The sequence below is a fragment of the Rhinolophus sinicus genome, linkage group LG05 (assembly GCF_036562045.2).
Source record: "Rhinolophus sinicus isolate RSC01 linkage group LG05, ASM3656204v1, whole genome shotgun sequence".
In the NCBI taxonomy this organism is placed as follows: domain Eukaryota; kingdom Metazoa; phylum Chordata; class Mammalia; order Chiroptera; family Rhinolophidae; genus Rhinolophus; species Rhinolophus sinicus.
Genome location: NC_133755.1, coordinates 46039233 through 46066310, shown reverse-complemented (window position 1 = coordinate 46066310; position 27078 = coordinate 46039233). Strand labels below are relative to the sequence as shown.

The 27078-nt window shown below is 39.5% G+C and overlaps 1 pseudogene; it reads right to left on the bottom strand.

Moving 5' to 3' along the window:
* Nucleotides 1-18: 18 nt before the first annotated feature.
* Nucleotides 19-24083, bottom strand: LOC141571777 (ferritin heavy chain-like; annotated as a pseudogene).
* Between the last annotated feature and the right edge of the window lie 2995 nt (nt 24084-27078).

The window sequence follows — 27078 nt, the reverse complement described above, 5'->3', positions numbered from 1 at the left end:
TTTCAGTCTCTTCATCTCTACAGTGGAAATAATACTATCTCATGAAGTTGTAGTGAGGTTTTGAAGATATTTATATATCTTCACTACAATATATATACAGAGATACCATATGCACAAGCGCTGACCATGGTACATGGGAAGCACTCAACCAAAAACAGTTATTTATGGAAGTCTTTTGAGAATAATAATTATGTTTCATACTCCTCTGTAACTCTAACAATTAGAGCAATGCCTTTCATAGTGATTTGTTTTGTTTTGCTGAGAAAAGCTTTATTGTTTCAATTTGGTCCACGGCATGGGCGAGGGCTCAAGGGTGGTTAGAAGGCTGCCTAGCGGTTGCAGGGAGAGGCTCAGGCAGAAGCCCAATGCCAGGGGGACACAGAGGGGCCCCTCAAAGGCCTCTGGGCTCCAAAGGCTCTCAGTCGAGCTTGAGGGTGAGCCTTTTGAAGAGATATACTCGTCAAGCCCGGCCTGGGGGCTGGCAAGCATCTGGAGGTTAGTCAGGTGGTCGCCCATCTTCTTGATGAGTTTCACCTTTTCATCCAGGAAGTGGTTCTCCCGGAAGTGACAGAGGTGTGGGTCTGTGCGGGCAGCACCCAGGGCCTGCAGATCCAAAAGGGCCTGGTTCAGGTTCTTCTCCATGACCATGGCGTCTTCCATGGCATCCTGAGTTTTGCCCCACTCATCTTGGGGAGGCTTCTGCAGGTCCTAGAAGAGGGCGTGGCCGTCACGCTGGTTTTGCATCTTCAAGAGACGCTCAGAGGCCTCATGCTTCTCCTTGGCCAACTTGTGGATGAAGTGGCCCAAGTCCTCCAGAGCCACATCGTCTCAGTGGAAATAGAAGCCCAGAGAGAGGTAGGTGTAGGCGGCCCGCAGATGCAGGTTGACCAGGCGGCTGACGGCAGCCTCCACCTGGGTGGAACAATTCTGATGAATTTGGGAGCTCGTGGTTGCTCAGTAAAAGAGTTAGGCTCAAACAACGGTGTTGGCTGGTCTCAGAGGCCAAGGGTGGCTGAGTTGTTTCCGAAGGTTGAGACTAGAAAAGAGGTTCGAGGGTGGTCGGAAGGTGGAAGAAGGGGCATCCCTGGGTTTGTTCCACCCAAACATGGTTGAAGCAAGAGACAGATCCAGGGGACTGCTGAGGGATCTCACAGTGATGTTTAATACAAATGTTTGACAAAACCTGGCAATACTGGGATTTCTGTTTTCTTGAATTTATCCGTATCTCTGAATACTGCTGCCTTTGAGGAGTGAAAAAAAAAAAGTGAAATATGTACCCTTGGTGTTACCATTCCCATGTGCATACCCTTTAAGACCTGAAAATGAGGAGCAGGCTTCTAGTTGCCTGTTCTGTGTTAGTTCTCTCATTTTAGTGTCCATTTTCCTGTCCTTCTTTGGAAGAGTGTAATTGATATAACTTGTCCTTTTAAACCCCTTTTATTCTGGGATGGGTTATATACTATAACCATGGCAGTTATTGTGATTTAACCTAACAAGTCTAATGGGCTAATGGGTTAATCTCCATCCTCATAGGAGAGGATAAAAAATTAAAGAGTAGGATGCAAAGTAGGCAGGTCGGTTCTCTTTATGATGTTTTCTAAAGAAGTTTATCAGAATGGAACAATTACATGCCATTTGAAAAATTCCTTTATGCAGGATAAAGTGATAATTTAAAATAAATCAACAAGAAAGAGGTAAAGGTCATGACATTTTATTTACTTTGCTTGGGTCCTTTTAAAAATGTGTTTTGTTGTAATATTTTTGTCTACTGCAGTTATGAATACAAATATATAGAAATAATGGCCCATAATGAAACTTGTGAAACACATGAGTGCAAATTTAATGGAGGTTTCCCTGGAAAAAGAACACAAATGACTAATGGGTTGCAATATGTTAGAACAGACTAAAATGTTTTTGTTTAACTACATATGGTGTTGCCTCTTTCTCGGTTTTTGTCATCATTTATTAACATTTATTACATAGTCACTTGAGGTTATGAATCTGCAGTAAACATTTGTTAAAAGTACAGTGAAAGCATTCTTACCTATTCTGTTTCTTTTGTAGAATTCAGTAAACTATTAACAGTATAGAACAGAACAGTCTCCATCTCAACGTTCAATAATCCAAAGTAATGAGGTCCAGCCTTCCAGTTTTAGTTGAAAAACTACAAATTATTAGCTTCAATAGTTTCTCTTGTACCTACAGTCCATTTTTTTTAGAAATGTTTGATTCTTTCCTTTTGTTTACAACTTTTCAAAGTAATGAGTTGGTTCTCTAGCATTCTCCAAACATGACCAGTGAGATTTTTTTTACTATATAATTTTAAACTTACTATTTATACAGTCTTAATGGTTTAATTCATTACATCTATAATTTCTATTGATAATGAAATTGTCCCCTCTTTGGTCAGTGGGAACCTCTTCATGTTTGCTCCTGAGTCATTCTGATATGACCCTATTAATCACTGAAAACTGCTTTCTGGTAGACTAAGATGGTCCGTGGCTCCTCATGTATATATTTCCTGCTTCAGACCTGGAATTAGCCATTTCTTCAAGAAGCTTGGTTCTTTTTGATAGAAAACTATATGTAGAAACTACAATCTAATTGCTAAAGATGTTCATTACTACTGAGCTAGTCATTATTTGTAGGCTTCTTCAGAAAGGTACTTTTACCAAAAATTCTAATTGATCCATTTGATGTATGTTGTATCTCATTCTATCACCTCACTTTGGAATGTCTTGTTTTCCCCAAGTTCCCAGTGACTCCTTTTATGGACTTGAACACTCATCTTTCCATCTGGTTTTTTTGGGAAGTACCCTCTTCTTCTCTAAAAATATTTAATTGTTAGAAATTCATCAATTTTGAGCTCCTTCTACAAGGAGACTGTGTAGCATAATTCTCAAGGAAGCAGCATTTGAAAGCAGGTTGCCTGGACTTTAATCCATAATGTGGGACGTTAACTTGATGCAGTGATGGCTTCCAAGCATCCTACCAGGCAAGCTCTCCTAAACAAGGTCATGGTGCAGTAAGGCTCGCAGATCAAATAAAGATGCTCGAATCACACAGTTTGTCAAATCACCTTAAAACATACAGCTAGCCATACTACTTGAATCCTGTGTTACACAAAGTTCTAATGTTCTCTCTCTCTCTTGCTGACATATCAATCTTCCCTGCTAATGGTACAATTACAAAGACCAAAGCCATGATTGAACAAGGGTGCTTAACAAGAAGTTACCTGAAGCAAACGTACACTTACTTTTTTGGAAAGAAGCTGGGACAAGCCGTTCTGGCCAAAAGCTATAGCTTGCCAATTAGTCGGCTGAGCAGCCATGGATTTTATCTGCATCGTTTGGATTGAGCACATGTGGAGCCAGAGTGGGACTGTAATGGGTGTCATCAGTGGGTGCCTGATTTTAGACATGATACTAAGGTATGATAAAGATATCATGGTTATAGTCAGAAAAAAATTTTTAAGAGATGTGGGTTTGAAACAAAGAAGGAGAACTTGATAGTATTATTTTAGCACTTGGGGTTAGTAGAGAGCAGTTGCCTTTTACTTCTGCTTCTTGGTTCTGTATTCACACTAGCAATTCAAAGTGGTGTACGGAGTGTGATCTTCAGAACTGGGCTCCCTGGGATTTCTCTAGTGCTCCATGGGGTTGAGGAGGCAGTGGGAGACAGGGAGTAGAAGTTAAGGGTACAGGGCTGTGGAAGACACCACCATGTTCACCACCACAATGAGTTGAAGGCCTTATGGGCAAACATGCCTATGCTTTGAAAAGTCAGGGTTGAACCACCTTAAATCACATTCCTAATTGCAGGACAAGTTTATGGCACCAAGGAGAAACATTAAATCTATAACTATGATTTTCAATACGTTCTATCCAACTTAAAAACAAAGTGTTGTTTTTGTAAACATTGCTTCAGCCAGTGTGGAAAACAGTATGGAAGTTCCTTAAAACATGAAGAGACGAGCAGTCATATGGTCCAGTAATTCCTTTTCTGGGTATTTATCCAAAGAATATGGAAACACTAATTTGTGAAGATATGTGTACCCCTGTGTTCATCACAGCATTATTTACATTATGGAAGCAACTTAAGAAAATGTGATATATATACTATATAATCACTCAGCTGTAAAAAAAGATGAAATGTTGCCTTTGAGACGACATGAATGGATCTTAAGGGTATTATGCTAAGTGAAATAAGTCGGACAAAAACGGTGTGATGTCACTCATATGTGGAATATAAAACAAAAAAGTAACAAACTAATAAACTCATAGATGCAGAAAACAGAATGGTGGTTACCAGAAGGAAAATGGGGAAAAGGGAAGGCGAGTTGGGCAAAGGGGGTCAAATATATGGTAACAGAAGGAAATGAGATTTTTGGTGGTGAGCATGCAATAGAGCATAAAGATATTGAATTATAATGTTGTGCACCTGAAATTTATATATTATTAACTAATGTTACCTTAATAAATTTTTAAAAATTGGAAAATAAACATTGCTTCTTCTGACAATCCCAATGTATCTAGGCAAGATATTTCAAGTTAATATGACCATTGGTAGAAAATTTAAAATGTGAAACCTCTGATAATGTATACGATATGAAAATTTGAGAATAAGCTTTTTATTTATAAGATAATTTATAAAATATAATTTTAAAATATCCACAAAATTACCACTAATACAATTATTTTTAAATTTTGTGCTGCTTTTTAGTTACATAGATAATCCTTAAAGAATTATCATAAGATTTTTCTATTCTACATTCTGCTTTTTCATGTTTCTAAGTCTTCCTAATTATCATTTTAATACCTTATATTTTACTTTGTTGATACGCCATAACTTACTAAGGTATTCTAATGTTGGATCCTTAAGTTACTTTCACTTTTTAAAATATATCATAGTCAGTGCCACTGGGAAAAGCTGTATTAATGTTTGTTTTTGCTTTGCTTAAATATTTTCTTTGGGATAAATTTTTAGAAGTGAAAACACAATATCATGCATATCTCTGAAAGCCAATCTGATTTAAACATTCCCTACATGCTATCTTGTCTCTGTGGATCACTTTTTTCGTTTTTCCTTCCAAGGTTATCAGAAAAATCCGAGTGCTATCCAAAAGGAAGTTCTTTGCTGCTCCTTGTATCAATAATATACACGCACGTTCTAGAATGGTCCTGTGACACAGCATTAAGCTACATCATCAGTGTACAATAGCTGACTGGTTTAGAAAAACAGACTAAAATGCAGCCTTGCAGTGGCATATGACTTTTACCTCAGTTAGATAAATCATTAACCCAGACACTCTGTGGTACAGGGGATTTAACTAACTTTGTAAACCAAGTCAGGAAGCAAAAGTAAGGAGCTGTGGCTGCCTTCCTTTCCGAAGGAAAAATGGATGAGAAATAATTTGGTGAGGGGTTCCAAGCAACATGTTGTTGGTGATCTCACCAAACATGTCTTCCCTGCCATCGCTAAGGGAAAAATATGCTTCAAGAAAGGATTTGAAATGACTGTAAAGAAAAGCCCAACCAAAATATCCCCCACCTCCCAATTAACGCATAGGAGACTTTTAGGGGAGTTGAATGAGCTGGTGTTGGTTTACCTACTATCAAACGTTGACCATATACCGGGGGTTGGCAAAAAAACATATACAAGTGGACACTGGTCAACGTTGCTCAAGCAGTAGTTCGCCGCAATCAGAAGTGTCTGGATGCTGATGGTAACCACTATGAGCACTTCCTGTAATTGCAGAAGTCAGATATGACTTGTATTCATCTTTTGTTATCAGTGTATATTGAGTATTACAATTGTAATGTTTTTTTCCTTTCTTAAAATGTGTATACATTTTTTTGTCATCCTCTGTAGTTTATCTGATTTCAGACTGTCCCAACAAGGACCAAAATACACCACCACCCTTACCTAAAGCAGTCACCTTGAGCTAACCTGGAAGAGTACAGAGTCTGTGCTTAATTTGTTAAGTGGTGGAGAGACCTACTCAATGTTTTTGAGGCAGTTTCACCCTAGCTTACTTCAGGTAGTTTAATTTGGCAGCCACAAATGGGATACTATAAACAGAAGGTATCTGACTTAATTGAAACCTTCGGTAACCGTTTCTGCTCTCCCACTTTTGGTTGAGTAAGCTCACATCACTACCTGGTTCATTTTATTCATCGCAGCTGCCCACAAACGCAGATATTGATGTAGAAATTGTTGTAGGTCAAGTGAGGGGAGAAGTGTCTTTTTCGTTTTGGGAAAAGACATTTAAAGTTCCCTTAACTCATTTTTCAACATTTGGTAGTAGGTAAACCAACAACAGCTCATTCAACTCCCCTAAAAGTTTCCCATGGGTTAATTGGGGTTTGGGGGTATTTCAGTTTAATATGGGCATTGGTTTCAGAGGTGTGCTCAGTTTATGAAAATTCGCTGAGATATATACTTATGTACATTTCAATAAAAAGTTAAACAACAACAAAGTAAAAACTACAAGGCAATATCACTTCACAGCTACCAGAATGGCTAAAATAAAAAAGCAGAAAATAACAAGTGTTGGTTAGGATGTATAGCTACTGGATTGCTCACATGTTACTAGTGGAAACTTACCTTAATACAATCCCTTCGGAAAGCTGGCATCATCTGTTAACAGTGAAAATATGTGTATCCCATGATCTGATAATTCCACTCATAAGTAGACATACCTGGCAGAAATTTGTCTGTATTGTTGCCAAAAGATATATATATAAAATTTGTATGATACCATTTGTTCAATATATTTTAACAACTTTATTGAAATATCTTTGACATATAAAAATTGTATATATTTAATGTGTATGTTTTAATGTTTTGATATATTGTGATATCATTTCTAAATCATCAGATTGAGGAAAGAATAAATTTTGGTATATCAAAGATATGAACTTTATACAAATTATATATATATATATATATATATATATATATATATATATATATATATTTGGTGGGATGTCCCTGAGAAGTTAAGTGAAATAAGTTATTTATAGACTGACCTCATTCTTGTAAGGATTAAAAAAAACAAAGACAAAACCCCTTTTATGTGCATCTATGTATGTAAGAGCAGGAAGAAAAGACTATAAGTAAACAGATCAAAATATGGGAGGCTAAAATTAAATGGGAAAGGAGGAGAGAGATGATTAGCTTTTTTTTTAGTCAGCTCTGTATTGTCTGATTTGCTAAAACCAGAATTGTTACTAGCTAATTTTTCTTTTTAACTTTGTTTATTTAAGTGTGTTTTTCCAGCACCCATCAGCTCCAAATCAAGTAGTTGTTTCAGTCTGGTTGTGGAGGGCGCAGCTCACATTGGCCCATGTGAGGATCGAACTGGCAACCCTATGGCTAAGATTACTGTGCTCTAACCAACTGAACTAACTGACTAATTTATTATTTTTGATTGAGATATAATTCACATACATTAAAATTCATCATTTTCAAGTATAAGTTCAGTAATTTTTAGTACCATATAGTGTCAAAATTGTGCAAGCCTCACCACTATCTAATTCCAGAACAATTTAAACACTCCCCTGGGCCCCTCCAACCAAAAATTCCCCTGTACCCACTCTCCATCACTCCCTATTCCTCCTGCCTCCCAGCCCCTGGCAACCACTAATCCACTTTCTGTCTCTATGGATTTACCTGTTCTGTACATTTCATATAAATGGAATCATATAATACATATGTGACTTTTCATGTCTGGCTTCTTTCACTTAGCATAATTTTTCTGAGATTCAACCATGTTGTATCATGTATCAATAGTTCATTCATTTTTATGGCGGAATAAAGTTTTATTGTATGGCTATAACACATCTATCCTTTTACCAGATGATCGTCATTTACATTGTTTTTACTTTGCGGATATTATGAATAATGCTGCTATAAACAATTGTGTACAAGTTTTTATGTGGACATATGGTTTCAGTTTTCTTAGGAGTGTAATTGCTAGGTCATACAGTAACTCCATGTTTAACCTTTTGAGAAACTGCCAGACTACTTCTTAAAGCAGCCACATCATTTGACACTCCCGCTAGCAATGTATGAGGGTTCCAATTTCTCCACATCCTTTGTTCACTTATTTTCACCATAGACCCCCTTACCCATGGTTTTGCCTTCGGTAGTTTCGGTTAGCCAGTGTCAACCAAGGTCTGAAATATTACATGGAAAATTCCAGAAATTAATAATTCATAAGTTTAAAATTGCATGCCATTCTGAGTAGCATGATGAAATCTCACGCCCTCCTGCTCATGGTGTCCAGAACATGAATCGTCCCTTTGTCCAGCGTACCCATGCTGTATATGCTACCTGGCTGTTAGTCACTTAGTAGCCATCTTGGTTATCAGATTGACTGTTGTGGTATCGAGGGCTTGTGTTCAAGTCACCCTTACCCTGAGAAGGTCAGTAGTAGCCTACCGCTACATACGATGCCTATGTCACTGACCTCACTTCATCTCATCACTTAGGCATTGTATCATCTCACGTCATCACAAGAAGAAGAGGGGTACGTACTATACAGTGAGATATTTTGAGAGAGAGACAACGTTCACATAACTTATTACATATTGCTATAATTGTTCTTTTTTATTATTAGTTATTGTTAATCTCTTACTGTGCCTAATTTATAAATTAAACTTTATCATAGGTAGGTACGTATGGGAAAAACCGCAGTGTGTATAGGATTCAGTACTATCCACGGTTTCAGACATCCCCTGGGAGACTTAGAATGTATTTCCTTCAGATGAGGGGGAGTGTATCTATCTTTTTTTATTATGTCCATTCTGGTGATTATGAAGTGTATCACATGTGTTTTGATTTGATTCTCCCTAATGCTAATGATCTTGAACATCTTTTCATGGGTTTATTGGCTGTGTGTATAACTCCTTTGGCAAAATGTCTATTCGAATCCTTTGCTCATTTTTTTATTTGGTTATTTGACTTTTTATTTTTGAATTGTAAGAGTTCTTTATGTACTCTGTGTGGAGGTCCCTTGTGAAATATATGATTTGCAAATATTTTCTCCCATTTTGTGGGTTGTCTTTTTATTTTCTTGATAGTGTCCTTTGAAGCATAAAATATTTTAATTTTGATGAGTACAATTTACCTATTTTTTTCTTTGATTTCTTGTGCTTTTGATGTCATATTTAACAAATCATTGTCTAATCCTAGGTCATGAAAGTATACACTATGTTTTCTTCTAAGAGTTTTATAGTTTTATCTCTTAAATATAGTTCTTCGATACATTTTGAGTTAAGTTTTGTATATGGTGTGAAATATGAGTCTACTTTCATTCTTTTGCATGTGGATATCCAGTTTTCCCAGCTTCATTTGTTGAAAATCTATTGTTCCCCTTCCCCCCCATTGAATTGTTTTGGTAGCTTAGTTGAAAATTAATTGATCAGAAATGTATGGGTTTATTTCTGGACTCATATTTCTATTCCATTAATCTATATATTTAGACTTATGCCAGCACCACATGTCTTGACTACCATGTAGGTAATTTAAAAAAATAATAAACCAATTTAAACAATATATTTGATTGAATTTAGTCGTATAACATCAAATACTCATGAAAGCTCTCTCTGGGGATTTTATTCTGTTTTAAATTTTATTAATCCATGTATTTGTTTTCTGTTGCTGCTAAACAAATTACCACAAACTTAGTGACTTAATGCGAAAGAAATTTACTATGTTATATAGCTGTAGGTTGTAAGTCTGACATGGGTCTCATTAGGCTTAAATCAAAGGGTCAACAGGGCTAAATTATTTTCTGTAAGTTCAGGGGGAGAACCTGTTGCTTTGGACAGCTTTTAGAGGCTGCCCTTCCTTCTTCAAAGTCAGCAATATTGCTTCTCTGGCCATTCTGCAGGCACATTTCCCTCTGACTCTCTTCTGCTTCCCTCTTCCCCATTGAAGGAGCCTTGTAATTATATTGGGCCTTGTAATTACCTGGATACTCCAGGATAATCTTCTTTTAACGTTATTTGCCTAGCAACCTTAATTCCCCATTGCCATCTAAGCTAATATAGTCACAGGTTCTAGAGATTAGGATGTGGACATCTTTTCTCAGGGAGTAGGGAGAGGTGTTATTCTGCCTACCACATTCACCATCACAAATGTTGAATCAGAATACAAATTTTTCTTCAGTGTTATTGAGGTGTAATTGACAAATAAAATTGTAAGATATTTAAGTGTACATCTTGTTGATGTGATATATGTGTACATTGTGAAAGGACTCCTCCCATGTAGCTAATGAACACATCCATCACCTCACATACTTATTTTTTTTTAAGTGAGGATATTTAGGTTGTACTCTCTTAGCAAATTTCAATTATACAATAGTGTTATCAACTCTAGTCACCATGTTATGCATTAGCTCCTCAGACCTTATTGATCCTATAGCTGAAAGTTTGTACTCTTTTACCAACCTTTTCCCATTTTCCCCACCCCTCAGAACACAAATACTTTTTAATAGTTTTCATTGATGTTGGTTAAATGAGTTGCATTTAGCTCATCCACAAGTAAATAACAAGGCTGGGGAGAGGACACAGGTGTTTTAATTCCCAGTGTTATAATCCACTTGCCTCATTTTTCATTCAAGAAATGTTTATTGAGCATTTAGATGATGTGGCATATAACCTATGCTGCTTTAATAAAGGCATTTTAGGCTTAACCAACTTGTTAGGTTTTGAGTTCAAGAGCTGAAATTTAAAAATTTTAAATAATTTTCAAAGAAAATTTAAGGATGGCTGATTGTTTATAAAGAACAGACAGTACAAAGCTTACTAATCAAGTGAAGTCAAAAGTCATTCAATGACCAGGATGGTGCTATCCAGGCCGGAAACGCCAGAAAGGTTGGTAAGAAAGGAACAAAGGGAGGTGGAAGGCAGTCACTGTTAGGTTGCCATTAACATTGCAGGGCTGTTCACAAAACGGACTTGCAGCTTTTACAAGAAACATGTTTTCACATCTACACTAGATGCTTTGTTACTGAGGAAGAGGTTGAGAAAAAGGGAAATGTATCCATGCAAGAGCAATAAAGGAAGCTCCATATGTGGCCGAAACAAGGGAAAAAACAAGAACTATTACAGAGTGAGTTCTTTCATTTTCCAGTTATTCAACCACATAAACTCCAGGCATTGTGCTGTCAAGAACATGGTTCTGCACAAGGCACAGAACCCCAATGCAAGCCCCTCCCTGGCCAGGTCCTCCCTCACTTGGGTGCTGCCACGCAGAGAAAGGATGGGGCTGAGAAGGCTGAGCGCATCCGAGTCTGCCTCCTACTCTTCCACGACCCCACTAACAGTAACACCCCATGCCCTGGCCTCTTTAGTTCTCTGTGTCTCCACCCCCTGTCTTCTTCCCACAGGGCTTGGCTGTTCCCATCCTTCCATCACCTTCCCCTCCCCAACCACTAGGATAATCCTCAAACCATAATAACCCCAAACGGTCCATTTCCCAGGCTGAGTTTGTCAAATAACCATATTGGGGTGAGGCAGGAGTGGTATGCAGGACTGGGAGAAGCGAGGAGGGGAGGCGTACAGGGAAAAGTGGGAAGCAGGAGCAAGGACCCTCCAGCTCCTGTTCTCTTAAGAGGGCAGTGTAGTGAAGTGGTTAAAATCCTGGTGTCTGAAGGTCCAGATTGCCTGGGTTCAAGCCACTTGCGACCTAAACCACCTCAGACACGTCCTTTAACCTCGCTGTATCTGTTTCCTCATCTATAACGTTGGAGGAATAATTCTTTCATAAGTTGTATTCATAATATTGGTAAATCACTCAGAGCAGTATCTTGCACACAATAAATGTTCTATGTTAGCTGAAAGCATGATTTGGGGAAGCCCCTGCCACAGCAGGTGACATCAAGGTAGACCTGCTCAGTTTTCTCAGTTCTCCTCTGTAGCTCTCTCTATTCCTGGTGGCCCTTGGGTGGCTCTTGGACAAAACCCAACATACTCAATGTTTCAAGACTAACAAGACCTTCTAAGGTCAACAGTCTAAATTCACATTAAGGAGAAAAAGGAAGTTTGCATCAAAGGGACAAATCTGCAAAGGCTTCCAGGGTCCCATTGTAGATAACCTCTGAGGTTATTATGCAGAGTGGTTTCTTTCCTCTTTTTCTCAACTTCCTGCTTCTAGACTTGGCCCAGAGGCCCACCTCTGCCTAACAACACCCATTTCAGAGTCTTTCCAACGAGATAAATCTCTTGGCAGCCCTCCTAGAATGTGCATGCAGCTCATTTAAAAATAGAATCCTTTTTTCCTTTGGTCCTTCTACATTTAGTATATAGTGTACTGAGTGGAAAGATAGCATAGTCCTTCCTCCCATTTTCTTCCTTTCTCTCCGCCCTTCCCCTTTTCTTCCCTTTTTATTTTCTTTGCTCTTTGTTTCCCTGAGGCTCAGAATGGAGCTGATATTGTCCTGGATTTGACATTGTTCTGAAGCAGGAACAAGAGGTTCCTAACTCTAGGAAATAGTAGTTTCTTCTCCGAAGTTGGTGCTTGGCTGAAAAGGGAGAGAGAGGAGGCTCTTGGGTAAAGAACCAGAGCTCGTAACAGAAGCAACTAACTCCAGGAAAGAGACATTCCCTGAACTGATTAGTTCATTTCTGGAGCAATCACTCTTCAGCTCCTCAGGAGTGGCCAGACTTCATTTGTCTAAACTCTTGAATAAAATGCTTGATGCTGGACCCACGCCTTTTCCTGGTCTTCAATCCAGTGTCTTTTATGTCTCTGTTTCAGGCTATAGCTAACATCAACTGTCTTTATCATTTAAACAAATTGCCTGCTGATCTTGGATCTACCTACATATGATTTATTTTGTTGGTTTATTTCCTCAGTTATGGATGGAGGTGTTCCATGTTCAGGAAGCCCAAGAATGAATGAGATTAGCTTGATCTCTGTAGCAACCTCTCTCTAAAAATGAATCTTTTCAGAGTTATTCTCAGGGACCAGGACCAGGGTGGGAATTTGCTCTTAATTTACAAATACCCCATTTATCTCAGTCGTGGTTAGACTGTGAAAAATATTTCAGAGGAAACAAAATACTTTCAGTTTTTAACCTCAGTTTATTTTGTGTAGGTAGATGTGAGTAGCACCTTTTTAAAAAGGTTAGCTGTGTGATTCAAACAAAAAAAAATCAGGTTGTCATTTAAGTTCTTTATTTTGTAAATTAGTCTCTGAATGTCATTGGTTTGTTTTGAAAACTGAATTGTTTTTATTTTTATTTTTCCCCCCACCAATTCAGATAGCAATGTTGTGACTTGGCCTCTTCATTCTGTAGAAGAGAAAAAATAATTTTTCTTCTACTCATCTGCATTCTTGGCTGAGACTTTATGATAAAAAACATTAGCAAGAGAAAAACAAACAGAAGTTGATTAACATGTATACCTTATATATACAAGGGAGATACAAGGAAAAAATGCGTAGCTCCCCAGGTGCTTTATAATTCAGGATTAAATACCATCTTAATAGAGAAAAGGGATGTAGGACTCCTAACGAAGGGTAAATGATCTTTAGAAAAGACGAATGGGCCCTTAGAAGAACAGATGTGAAGTATGATAGTTTGTGATTGCATTTGCCTAGATGTGGCGTCCACTTCTAATATCCTCTCCTGTGATAAGAGTCCATCTTCCTTGGTTGATGAGATACCTAAGGAGGGGATTTATGAGAGTAGAGTTCTTTTTGGAGGACCTGTCATCAGGCAGGTAAGGGGAGTTCAGAGAAAGCCTCTCTCTGAATTTTCTATTTTTCAAGTGCCTTTAGTTCAAAATAATCAATATACCAAAGCAGCATATTTGGGGTGGCATATTCTACTACCCTTCAATCCTTTAGAGTCAATGGCCTGGAGTTTCTTAGGTTGCTCATTTAAAACAATCCAAGGGAGTTATTAGATTCTTTGCATGATTACTCCAGTATTATTTAGATCAAGGAAAAATAAATTTCTAAGTTTTCTAAGTGTAAAGGAGAAACTCAAGTTAGAAGAACAATTCCCATCTTCCCACGAATGACTTTTGTATCTGACTCTCTTCATTTTAGTAAAGTTAAACAATCAGAAGAGACTGTCTACCAGCTCGACACTATACCCCCTCTCAGTTTTCTCCCTCAATCGTTGCTCCTTCCAGGTTCTTCCTCCTCTCCCAGACCTCTTAACCTTGGGGTGCCCCAGGGGAATGAATGCAGATAGTAGCCCTGTTATCTCATTTAACCTTTTGACTTTATGTTCCATTCACTCCTGTGTTTGGGAGTGAAGAAGCAAGATGTCTGGGGAGGGGGGGATTGCTCAGAATGAGTCACGAAGATGTACCTCTGTGGTATGCAGCTTGTCTTGAGCGAAAGGCAACTTTAGCTGTGGGCTCAAGAGAATCTTCTGCCCCTTCCTTAAATACCTAGAAGAACTTGAATTAGGGGACTTGCCCATAATAATAGATGATCAGAGATAACCTCTTTTGTCCTGCGTATAGGGGAAGACAAACTTCTATTTTCTAAGCATCTGCTCTTCTTACGCTGCAATGACCCTTTGAAACCCCCAAGGCTCTTACCTCGTCCTAGCTCAGGATGTTTTATAGACACATTTCCTTTCTGTCTCTGAACTTCTTGTGTATGCAGGGTCTCTGACTCTCATGTATGTGGGATTCTGTACATATGTTGGTATTAAATTTGGTTATTTTCTAATCTATCTCTTGTCTATTTGATTACTAGACAAGCAAAAAGAACCTGGAGGGAAAAGGACAGTTTGTTCCTCCCCATCTCCAACTCTCAAATGGTTCCCTTAAACAAATAACATAAAAGCATGTATAAATAGAGAAGTATAGAGCAAATACGGCAAAATGTTAACAATTCTTGAATGGAGGTATATGTACTAAAGATATGTACAATTCTGTAGGTTTGTAAAGGTACATGTTAATAGAATGGAAATAAGTCTGACAACTCCCAAATTATGTTTTCCTGCCCAGACCTCTCTCCTGAACTCCAGACTCACATATCCAACTGCTCACTGACTTCCCCATTTGGATGTCAAAGTAATAAACCCCAAACCAAACCCCTGATCTGCCCTCCTCCCCACAAGCCTGCTCTATCAGCAGTTTCCCCACCGCAGTTGATGACAAGTCCATTTTTCGTAGTTGTTCAGGCCAAAAGCTTTGGAGGTACTTTGACTCTGTCTCCCATACCACATTCCAACCTTTAGGGAGTCCTGTTGGTTCTGCCTGCAGAGCACAGACTTGGATCCCTTTTTACTGCTGCCACTGTACACCCTGATCTAAATCCCTCCAGCTCTATCTTGGATCATTGCAGGAGTCTTCCAGTTGGTCTCCCTGTTTCTGCTTGTCCTCTCAGTCTATTCTCAACAGAGAAGCTAATGAGATCCTTTTAGGATGAAGTCAAATTGTGTTCCTTCCCTACTCAAAAGCAGGGTCTCATCCCGAGTAAACAAAAAGAGAGTGGAAGCTGAAATTCTTCAGTAGCCCCAGGCTCTACCTGGTCTTCTTCCACTTCCCTCCTGGCTCATTGTACTCCAGCCACTCTGGCCTCCTTGCTGTTTCTGGGATAAGCCACGATGTTCAAGCCTTCTTGGAACTCTCTACTGGCTGTTGCCTCTTCCTGGAAGACTCCTCCCCCAACATTTGCATTTTTTGCAAGACTGCTTAGTTACGTCTCAAGAAAGCCTACCCTGATGGTTGCGTCCTGCTTCTCCACCACACACGATCCATCTAACTTTGCTCTTGTTTCCCTGTAGCCCGCACCACCTTCTAACATGCTACCTAATTTACTTACATATTCTATTAGTCATCTGTCTCTCCCACTTGAATGTCAGCTCGATGAGGATAGGAATGTTTTGTTTGCTGTTACATGCCGTGTCTAGAACAGTGCCTGACCCAATGTGGGGCCTGGCATGCAGTAAATATTTGGGGAATGGATTGAATGAATACTCACACATTGGTTGTATTTCTTGAGCAAAGAAGCTATAATTTGAACTTTAAAATGCCACAAATGAAACTTAAGTCAAAACTCTTTTAAACCCAAAATCTTAAGCGACATTTTTTTTTCATTCCAGTTTGTTCTTCATTTTCTTACTAAGGTGGTACTAAGCTGTCTATAAATGGCCTTTTCTATGAATTATTTCATTGCTCTTTTTATTCCGCACGTTGTAATTCTTTGAATTCTTTCAATTCAGCTGTTTCATTGCTTTCACTTAGTACTTCCCTTAAAATGAAATGACATTACTCAGCACGTGAGAATCAGTAGGTCTCAGAGTCAGCAAAAGAATAACTTCCATTTGAACTGGCAGAATTTAAATGTGTCCCATGGGATATGAAGATGCACCATTGACAGCCATTCTCCCTAAAACTCACCCCCACAATCCTCTATATTCGATTACACTCCAGGTTCTTCCTAAATGTTATTAGTCCCTTGGATGAGACTGAAAATTTTTTTTATCACAATAGTTTTCTCCCAACCTTTCTTGGCTGATTCCTTATGTAGCAGAAGCAGAATTATCATTATGGTCCCAGGAAGAACAATTTGTGTCATGCAACACCATTCTTTTCTGTAGTAATTCTACTAAAAATAGTCCCTTTTAGAAGGTGGCTCCATTTTTTTTCCAGCTTGACCATATTTATAGACATGTTAATGCCTTTCTTAGTTTCTCAAACTAAATCTCATAGTTTTAAATGGATGAAAACCCAGTGGTTACTGAGTCGAATAAATTCATCTTATCTTCTCTATTCCACCTCTTCTCTATTGGGACATGAAAATTGGTGACTTGAGAGAGAAAAGACAGTTAATATAAGGCACTGAAAGGAGATGAATTGTACAAAAGTAAGTTGAACAGAGGTTTTATAAACGGTCTGGTGCTTGAAAGAGAGAATGATAAAGTTAATGTGGCAAAATCTTAACAATTGGTGAATCTGTACAAAGGATACCTGGAAGTTCTTTGCACAAAGAACTTTTCATTAAGTTTGAAATTGTTTCACAATAGTTAAGAAAAGGTTGGATCCCCCTCCGGGCTCAATACTAAGTATTAGTAAATAAGAAATCAACAAGTGTTAAGCATTTAATAGTTGCTGGAGACACATAAAGATAAATAACATGTGGCTCTTGTCTGCATATTGTTCACAGTCTGGAAGGGGAGAGAGACATGTAAATAAATTTCACAGGATTATAAAGTGGGGCATTTCTGTCTCAGCTTGAGGTATCATTGAATACGTATCAGTGTAACAAAGTAAGTTGAAGATAATCATCCCTTTCTCCCATGCAGAATTTACACAGGGAATGAAAGATAGCTTGTTTTACAATTCTTAGGCTCCTTGGTCTGATAAGTCTGTATTTTCTACCCAACTCCAACCCCCAAGAGAAGAGAGCTGAAACTTGACCTTAATCCCGTGCTTCAGGGGTACTCCAAGGGGATACCTTGGAGAGCTTTCAAATGTGTTTCTTCAGAGAGAATAAACAGAGAACAAAACATAAAATGGCAGACTGAACATCATCATTAAATGTAAATGGGCTAAATACACCAATTGAAACACAAAATGTGGGGGAGTGGGTAAAATACTCGATCCAACTATATGCTGTCTACAAGGAATTCACTTCAAATATAGGTGGGTTAAAATGTGTTTCTTCCAGTTGACGGATGCAGAGCTCAAACCTGAGAAATTTCAAACATACCACAGAACAGGGTTTGATTCCCATCCTGGATAATCCAGTGAGAGAGAGGGGTGCTGCTTTGGTGGTGGAGCCAGGAGACTGGGATTTGCCCATCGGAATTGCCCTGCACTCCCTGTTATCTGTCCAGTGGGACTGATTGCCTAGAATGGAAAGAGGCTGGAGGGGGGCCCAGAGACCACTGGGCTGAGAATGGAGGCAGAAGTGACTCTCCAGAGAAGCCGCACATTCTCCTGTGCAGGAAAATGGTGAGGAAAGGGCCCATTCACCTTTTCCCCAGACCCTGCCATGACCGTAGTAGGGGAGGAAATGAACAAGGAGAGGGTGTTGTGGGGTTTCAGCCCGTAGCAATTTATATGAATGGCATCCTATAACTGGCACATGATAACTTCGTAAAGAGACAGAAATAAAAAATTATTGTTTTTTCTTATATTTCCAGAACAAATAACAGCAGTAGATTGCCTCTAGTTGTATTGATGATCCAGTGGATTCCAAAACAACTACACATGCAAACTGACTCTAATAAACTTGGCAATATAAGAGGTCCCATTATCCAGCACTGCTAAAAGTATACAACTTTTATATAAACTGAGAAAATACAAGTTTATAATTCAGATTAGATAATGTTAACAAATGTGCGATAGTTTTCTTTTATTTTCATGGCTTTGGAGGCAGGCTAACTTGGATACAAATGACAGTTTTGACATTTTCTACTTCATTTTCCAAACCTACTGAGTTTTTTATTTTTACGTTTAACTTCCAGGGCCATTCTATGAATGCTGTTTGCTTTTTCTCCTAGTAGCATCCTGTTGCTTTTTCGTGGTTGCTGATTGTCTTCTCCCTGGTTTCCTGTGTCCTATAAGTTTCTTTTTTTCTGTTTGCTTGTCCTGGTCCTCAACTTTGATATTAGAAGCTTCTTTCTGATGTCTTAACCTTCAGGTGTCTGCTCTTATTTGATTAGGTTGTCTTTTTGTTGTTGAGTTCTAAGAGGTTTTTTTTTTTTTAATACTCATTTCTTTTTTATTTCTTTTTTTATTTTTTAAGATTTTATTGGGGAAGGGGAACAGGACTTTATTGGGGAACAGTGTGTACTTCCAGGACTTTTTTCCAAGTCAAGTTGTCCTTTCAATGTTAGCTGTGGAGGGTGCCATTCAGCTTCAAGTTGTTGTCCTTTCAGTCTTAGTTGTGGAGGGTGCAGCTCAGCTCCAGGTCCAGTTGCCGTTGTTAGTTGCAGGGGGCGCAGCCCACCATCCCTTGTGGGAGTTGAACCGGCAACCTTGTGGTTGAGAGGACGCACTCCAACCAACTGAGCCATCTGAGAACTCAATGGCAGCTCAGCTCAAGGCCCCGTGTTCAAATTTAGTTGCAGGGGGCGGAGCCCACCATCCCTTGTGGGACTCGAGGAATTGAACTGGCAACCTTGTGGTTGAGAGCCCACTGGCCCATGTGGGAATCGAACCGGCAGCCTTTGGAGTTAGGAGCATGGAGCTCTAACTGCCTGAGCTACCCGGCCGGCCCTAAGAGGTTTTAAAAATATTCTAGATACTAGATCCTTATCAGATATCTGATTTACAAATATTTTCTCCCATTCTGTAGGTTGCCTTTTCACTTTCTTGACAGTGTTCTTTCATACACAAAAGTTTTCCATTTTGACATAGTCCAATTTATCTATTTTTTCTTTTGTAGCTTTTGTTTTTGGTTTCATATCTAAGAAACCATTGCCTAATCCAAGGTCATGCAGATTTTCCTGTTTTCTTCTAAGTGTTTTATACTTTTAGCAGTTACGTTTAGGTGTTTGATCCGTTTCAAGTGAATTTTTGTGTGTGGTGTGGGGTAGGTCTAACTGTTTTCTTTTATATGTGGACATCCCATTGTCCCAGCACCATTCATTGAAGAGATTATTCTTTCTCTCATTGAATGGTCTTGGCACTTTTGTTGAAAATCAATTGACCATAAATGTCTGGATTTATTTCTGGACCTCACATCTACTCCATTGACATATATGTCTATTTGTATCCAGTACCACACTTTCTTGATTATTGTAGCTTTGGAGAAAGTTTTGGAATCAGGACCTGTTGAGTCCTCCAAATTTTTGTTTCCTTTTTCAAGATTGTTTTGGCAATTCTATGTGAATTTTAGGCTAAGCTTTTCCATTTCTGCAAAAAAAGGCTGTTGAGATTTCGGTAAGGATTGCATTGAGTCTGCAGATTGCTTTGTGTAGAATTACCATCTTAACAATATTAAATTTTCTAATCCATAGATGTAGGATGTCTTTCTATTTATTTAAGTCTTCTTTCATTTCTTTCGGCAATATTTTTAGTTTTCAGTTTACAAGCCTTGCACTTCCTTGGTTAAATTTATTCCTAAGTATTTTATTCCTTCTGATCCTATTGTAAATGGAATTGTTTTCTTAACTTTATTTTTGGATTGTTCGTTGATAGCATATGGAAATACAGCTAATTTTTGTGCGTTGATCTTGTATCCTTTAACTTTGCTGAACTTATTAGCTCTAATAGTTTTGTGTGTATGTATGTATGGCTTCTGTAGGATTTTCTATATATAAGGTCATGTCATCTGCAAATAGAGAGATTTTTACCTCTTCCTTTCCAACTTGAATGCCATATATTTCTTTTTCTTACCTAATTACTCCGGCTAGAACTTCAAGTACAATAGTGACTAGAACTGGTGAAAGTGGGCATTTCGTTTTGTTTCCAATCTTACAATGCTCTCATTTGAAAGAGAGTGTGGGGAAACTGAAAATCTGTCTTGAAGCTTTGGGTACATCTCTGTAGTTGATCTGGCTGGGCCAGTTAGTTGGGAGACCTTCAATGTCATTACCTTTAGGTTTCTCTGTTCTGCTAAATTCCTTGCCCCCTACTTTCCAGCTTTCAAAATTATGTTGCTGTTGTCTCTTTGCCCATTCTCCTGTCCTTGTGGGTTTATGCCTTAAAAAAAAAAAAAAAAAAAATCCTCTGCATTGTATTACTGTTGTTTTAAGAGGCAAAAGTATTTACCCTCTTTCCCTGAGACTCCAAGACTGAAAGTAATATTTTGTGCCATGTGTTTTTGGTCATTTGTAACTTAAGCACTCAAGGCTAATTCAGTTCCATGGAAAAAAAATATGCTTTTCACTTCTCAGTAGACTTTCAGAGTTTGGAATGGCTTGACCTTTCTCTTAAAACCATTTAATATGCCAGAGACACCACTGCCATGACCTCCTGGCCCTGTCAGGTGTTGTAGCGGGCTGTGCCATAGGAACACCCGGGTTATCCAGCAGTGTGGAAGGTGTCAGTGACCAGCTAATGGCAGCTTCCAGTGAGGTTTCCAGCCTCGTTCACTGTTCTTGTGCTGTTTTTGCTGATCTGCACCACAAAAACGATTTGTGAATTGGCCTTATATCACATCAGGAAGAAGTGTTTCTAGTACTCTAGGTTATCAGACAGCTGTGGCACCATGAAGCCACTAAAGGGTCTTCAGCAGAGCCTTAGTTAGATATCTGTCTTCTGCTTGGGTCTGGAAGTCACTGGTTTCACTGGTTTTAGGGCACAGCCTCTGAACCCTGACTGCATGTGAGAACTGTCTTTAAAATAAACTTACATTTTTAAAGAACTTTTTAAAGAATAAGCTTGTCTTCAGTCCTCACTCCAGACCAATTAATTCAGAGTATCTGGGGATGGAGTGCAGACAGTGGTATTTTTTTAAGCACCCTGGTGATTGTAAAGTGCACCAGGCTTAGGAGCCCTGACTTAAGGGGCCCGTTGGAGGCCAGTCCTCAGCTGGAGCTTCTGGAGCTTCTCCAGAGCTTGTTAAGGTAACTCCTCTTCTAGGTAGGGCCAAGCTAGAGGAACCCAGGCTGCCTCACTTTTACTCTGAGAGCCTGGAAATGAAGCAACAAATCTTTTCATATTTTTCCTCTGAGGAAGTTGTTTGACATGCATGCTTTTTAAAGGACTTATCCCTTGGGTGTGGCAAGGAATGCGGAGGAATTATACAAAGTCCTGGCTTCACACATACTTGAGCAGGTGATTTAACATCTCCTAGCCTCTGTTTACTCATGCACTTTTTTTAAAAAAGAGGATAAAAATCTCACAGTGATCAATAAATAACAGCTCTTCTCTTGTTTAAATAATAAGATTAAAAGCAAAATAAGAACTGAAAAATGGTACTACCGAGGTCAAAGATGCTACTTAAAGCTGTTCTGGGCAGAATGTGTCTGGTTATCTCAGCGTCTGGCAGGAATGTGGCAAGATTGATGTCGCATAACAGGGCTGTGCAAAATGTAATGTTCCCGCCAATCACCTGGGAATGGTGTCAGGATGCACATTCAGAGTCAGTAGGCCTGGGGTAGGGCTAAGAGTCTGCATTTCTAGCAAGTTCCAGGGGATGCTGATGCTGTTGGTCCAGGGACCATACATTAAAGAGCAAAGTAGAGGACATGCCATAGTGTTAGCCACACTGTCTACTGAAACTGACGATGCTTTTCCATGGTCCTCCATTCAGGACTTTTGTGAGCGGTGGGGAGAGGAAGGTATTGATTAGATCTATGGTGGGCCTCCAGCCCAAGAACTCATCCACAGCCTGGGCTTCAAAATATAAGATGATAGAGGTCACCCAGACTAGGAATCTGCACCAAAGCACAGGCCAGGCCCCAGAGGCAGCACCTGTAGCTCCCAAGCTGCCAGATAGGCTCTAGAGTTTCGTTACATGTGTATCTAAAACACCCCTTCCCCTTTCCTTCACATAGTCTGGATATATTCCCTCATTCACTCATTCATTCATTCAACAAATATGTATTGTGTGCCTACTCCAGGCAGAGTTCTGGGCTCTAAGATACACCAGATAGCAAAATAAGGCCCCTGTTCTCGCGGAGTTTGCATTCTGGTGGAAGACTTCTTGCAACCAAATAGATGAGCGAAACGCAAAAGGCATCCCACCGGAGGGCCTTCTGGGTCACTCTGCCATGTTCTGTTAAACACATGGAATGTGTTTAACCAAGTTAAGGGAGCTTGTTATGGAAGAGACTACATAAGCGAAAGTGTAAAAACATTTCAGAAGGAACAGACAAAATAAGGTATGATGGAATCTTAACTGCTGTTAATGTGTGAATTCCATATGCATTCAGGTAACAACAAAAGTGGGAGGTGTATGGAGGTACTCTTTAACCATTGAGAATTGTACTTCAGAGGGCATTTGTCTTTAAACAACCTGATCTGAACATGGTTTGGGATAAAGTATTGGCCCCCACTTTTACGCAGCACATTTTTTAATGCACTATAGAATACAAAAGAAAGACAATGACTTATGTTGAATGTGTGAACTTGTGAGAAAAACTGTGAGTCTTTTTCTATAGCATTGTCGTGCAGGAGACCCTGCTCGCTCCGCCATTTGTCGTGCGGGGCGGCCTGTGGGGTCTCTGCTCCCGCTCCCCATACAAGAACGCAGGATATGGTGAGGCCAAAAAGGAACACCCATGGAGCCATAGGTAGGGGAGTCATACCACTATATTCTCTCTGGCGGCACTATACTCTCACTGGAGGCTGGATCCACACTGTCCGCAAACCGCCATCCACGCTTGCCAGCCCAGCCGCCATCTTCTTGCTAGCCCCCGTTCTTCCTCTTTCTTCCTCCTCTTCCTAGCGTAGCCATAGCAGTTATATTAGTGGTCAATGGCTCACTGGTTACAGCTGACGGCCAACTAGCCACAGCTGATGGCCATGCAATCACAGTTGGCCATTTACTACCTGAACCAGCACCTGTCTATGTGAGGCCGAGAGCCTGGAAACTACTCTCTGATGCTCCACACCTGTCCTTGTTTTCTACATAAGAAAGCAATAAAGCATAGTGGTTAAGAACACAGGTTTTAGAGTCAAATATACTTGGGTTCCAATCCCAGCTCTGCATTTTGGTAGACATGTGACCTCAAGAAAGTTACTTAGCCTCTCTGAGCCTCGGTTTCCTCGTCTGTAAAACTGGAATAGTAATTATACCACCCTCACAGGATTGTTATAGGGGCTCAATAAAACAATCTATGTATAGTTCAACGTTGACTGACTTTTATGAATCGTTGTCTCATAAAAACAGACTCCCAGCCCCTTCCCTTCACAGTGACCCTGCATTACTGCAAAGCAACAGAGGGGTGCTTTGCTAGTGCTGGTCATGGCAGTCTCCTCATCGTCTTGTCCAGATCGGGTCCCGCTTGTGCACTTGCTGCTGTCTGTAGCTTCACGGTGATGCTCTGGATTCCCACCCCCAACCTGTGGTCTCCGGGTGCTCCCAGCATTTCCAGTCCTGAGCCCAAGAACAGTGCTGAGGCTAACAGAAGTGGGAGGAGGGGCTGCCTCCTCTTCCTTCCCTGGATGGACAGGTCTCTCAAAGCCCCTCTTGAATAGTTCCATCAACTTCTGCGTCTAGTTCCGTCTTCCCGAGTGAGCTCAAACGCAGTCCAAGGAGAGAGGTTGAGGCTGGAAAGTCCTTCTGGCTCCTTCCATTCTCCAGTTTCTCCACCTCAGCCTCCGCCCCGCTCCAGACTTCCTCTCCACATTCCCTGTTTCAAAATAAAAGCCTCTTAGGATGAGTACCCGGATGTTGGGTCAGCGTGGAAGCAGGGTGTGGTACGCTGGCAGCAACCAGACAATAAGTGCCCTGTTTTACACACAAGTGTTTGGATGTTGATTGTACTTCATCCCACAGATGACAACTCCCTTTTCCAACTTTCAATGTAATCAACTAGTGTAGAGTACAATTTTGTACATGATGTACTCTACTAGAGACAGACACTCAATTTTTATTACCGACAGAAAAAATCAATTCCACAGACATCGTGTCAAATATTTATTAATAGGATTTTGTACAAGGCAAAGAAATGGGCTGTTGCTTCCACCTTGCTTTCCCAGTGGATGAGAGAGACAATGTTTCCACTTTTAATGATCTGAATGATTTTGGAAGCTAATCAATTGAATCCAAGGTTGGGACTCTGAGCAAAAAGAATAGAGAGCACCAGCTCCTTATTTTGTCTGAATGAGCTCAGTGAGTTCCTATGGAATTGATTTGCCTCAGCAATTGAATTTCACGATTGGTTGGCCACAGTGCAGTCCTGCAGGACACCTGGAAACACATTCGACCAAATTCCAAGGAACAGTGGGTGGGTCCATGGATATCACATTGATGTCACACCCTTTACCCCGGAGAAGAGGGTTTTTTTCTGAATGAAGTATTATGGTTGCATATATTTTATATACATAAAGTATTTTTATATTGCTGAATGTTCTGATTTCATTTTTTTGTTGTTGCAAAATACACATAACATAAAATTGACCATTTTTGTCATTTTAAGCGTATAGTTTAGTGGCATCGAGTATAGTCATATTATTGTCCAAGTCACCTCCACTGTTCATCTCCAGAACTTTTTCATCATCCCCAACGGAAACTCTGTACTCATTAATTTTTTTTCCTTTTTAAAAATTTTATTAAATTTATTGGGGTGATGTTGGTTAATATAATTATATAGGTTTCAAGTATACAATTATATAATACATCATCTGTATATTGCATTGTGTGCTTCTGTACCTGTTAAACAAAAACTTCTAATCTCCCTGCTTTTTTCAGCCCCGATAATCACCATTCTATTTTATGTCTCTATGAATTTGACTATTCCAGGTACCTGTGTACCTGAGGTAGAACTGTACAATATTTGTCTTTTTTTGATTGGTTTATTTCACTTAAGATAATGTCCTCAAGTTCATGCATGTTGTACTATGTGCCAGAATTTCTTTACTTTTTAAGATTGAATAATATTCCATTTATGTATATACCACATTTGTTTATCCATTTTCTCTATATGTTGATGGGCATTTAGGTTGATCCCATCTTTTGGTTATTGTGAACAATGCTGCTATGAACAGAGGCATAGGACAAGCTGAAAGGTGCATTTCTTACGCATGGAACACTTTTCAGTTATCTCAAAGTACCTTGAAAAGTAACTTTTGCATGAGAAAATTAAAAAGAATTTAAGTAAATTCCCCAAATAATGTAGGAATAAGAAAAATATGAAAGACAATTTGTTATAAATCTAAAAGATATATAAGAAATAATTGGAAATGTTAGGAAAGTATCAAGAAATGACATTCTATGTATCATAATGAGTAGAAGAATGCTACCCATTAGCATTCTCGTTAGGCCTATGAGCCACACAATTCAAAGATAGGTATCTGCTCTTCACTGCCTGTCTGATTAAATAATTCATTTGGCATTCAAAATCAGTCAAAAAGATGAGCATGGGAAACATTTTGACCAAATTATAGAATTCCTCAATGAAAAGAATCTATATATTCTTTTCAATATATGTTCCAGTTTTGGGCTACAGCTTTTGACCTTCGGATATTGAGTCTGAAATATATATAGAACACACACACATTACCAGTGGTTCTCTCAACTGGAACTGTGTGAGACATTTGGCAAGTTTTTTGTGTGTCACTCAGGGGGGGTACTGGCATCTAGAGGAGGGGATGCTGCTACATGTCCTACAATGCACAGGACAGCCCCCCCAGAAATAAGTATGTGGTCCCAAATGTCAAATGTCAATATTGCCACTGTTTAGAAACTTAGCACTAAACAGGTAAACTATATTGAATAATTACAACCTGGATAGAATTGATATTTAAACACACTAGGTGACAATGAAGCTATATTTCCAGTTCTCATAAACAATGCTAATTATGGGGGGGCAATATTTCTTTCTCTCTCTCTCCTCTCTCTTTAGCCTTTCTCCCCCCCCCCCCCCCCCCCTCCCTCCCTCCCCCCTTCTGATGGAGGAATATTTTCCTGTGAGTCCCCAAATGATGTAGATGATGTTGGATCTGCCGGCAGTTTCTGGGTGTAGGCGGATCGTGTCTCATGAGACTGAAAAAAAAAAACACGGACCCAGGAGAGGCAAAGAGTTTTAAAAAAGAGGTTTATTGAAAGAAAGCAAAGGGTCAGAGCTAGTGGGAGGGGGGGGGAATGGGGGGGGCCCCCCCTGACTGCAAAAGCTCTTTTTTTTTTCTTCTTTGCTTTGGGGGGGGGGGGAGTTGTTGAAGAAAAAAACTGGTGCCCTTCTAATGAAATTGTCTACCAGTTTGTTTTGCTTTGCCCATCCTAAAGGAATTAGCAAAGTAACCCACTCTTATCTATCAGATCTGCTCTGTTTGTCAGGCCAAAAGGAATTTTATTTTAAACTTCAAGGCCTTTTTACATTTTTTTTTGGAGCGAAGGAGTGATTTCAAAACCTGGAGTTTTTTTTTATGGCTGTCTTTGTTTTTTCCACCAGGGACCTCCCTGTCTACCTAGGGACATGCTAACTATCCTGCCCTCCTTCCCTCCCCTCCTTCCTTCCTTCCTTCCTTCCCCTCCCTC